Here is a 1,011-nt window from a genome sequence, read left to right as displayed (position 1 = left end):
AGTATTTTGTTGAAGAGAAATGGAGCACTTAATCAAACAGGGTTGGTGCTAGATGCTTGAAACTGCACACACTCAATCAGTTCTCTATGGGCAGTGTCTTGTTTGCTCCTTGTGAATGTTGCCCTCAGCTGAAACATGCAAAACAACTTTATCCCAGAGCACTTTTGGAGAAATCAAGGAGATACGCATGTACTGAAACACTTCCCCAAATATTTGCTCAGATTTCGTTGATACTGTGCAGGATTCATCTGTTAGCTTGCCTCATTAGGCTCCCTTAGTTTGGGACTTCTATAATCAAAGGTTCTCTAAACAGGCTAGGGTGAGCTGTAGGGTTAGGATTAAGGATAAATCTAGTGTTAGGTTTACAATAGTTTTGTTCCAATTTCTTTGATACTAGGCAGGATTTATCTTTTACCCCTCCTTACTATGTTCCCCAGGTTTGGACCTTCTAAGTTCACTGGTTTGCTGTCAGTATTTCAGTTCTTATTTTAAGGTTTCATGTCATTTTGACCTATATGGGTAAATGGAAATGGAGCTGGAAATCAAACAGGTGTTTTTGCTAGCTGCTTGAAACTTCACACACTCAATCAGTTCTCTCTGAGGATGCTCTGGTTTTATCCTTGTGAAAGTATCCCAAAGATGAAGTATGCAAAAACTACACTATGCGTGCTCAATTCGGCAGCACATATACTAAAATTGGAAGAATATAGAGAAGATTAGCATGGCCCCTGCGCAAGGATGACACGCAAATTCGTGAAGCATTCCATATTATAGCAGAGCTTTTGCCCGCACCCAGGACAGGCGCAGCAGCCCGCTGGCGCGTTACTCACTTCACACCAATTGGAGTAGGGGCAGAGCAGAGCCGCCGCCCACGCCTGCAAGGTAGGCAGACCTGCAACCGACCAGCGGATCAGGCCCAGTGGCCTGCCGGTGTGGTACACAAGTCACCCCAATTGGAGTAGGGGCAGAGCAGAGCCACCGCCCGTGCCTGCAAGGTAGGCAGATCTGCGA

General features: G+C 45.7%; 1 non-coding gene across 1 annotated transcript; it reads left to right on the top strand.

Moving 5' to 3' along the window:
- The first annotated feature begins 666 nt into the window (after positions 1–666).
- Positions 667–773, top strand: LOC124095077 (U6 spliceosomal RNA). Its single transcript, XR_006852414.1, has one exon. It is a non-coding gene; the product is annotated as a U6 spliceosomal RNA (small nuclear RNA).
- Positions 774–1,011: the final 238 nt, after the last annotated feature.

The sequence above is a fragment of the Marmota monax genome, unplaced genomic scaffold (genome assembly GCF_021218885.2).
Source record: "Marmota monax isolate L192 unplaced genomic scaffold, Marmota_monax_Labrador192_F-V1.1 WCK01_AAM20220418_F8-fsc00930, whole genome shotgun sequence".
Lineage (NCBI taxonomy): Eukaryota > Metazoa > Chordata > Mammalia > Rodentia > Sciuridae > Marmota > Marmota monax.
This window is presented reverse-complemented; position numbering and strand designations above follow the sequence as displayed.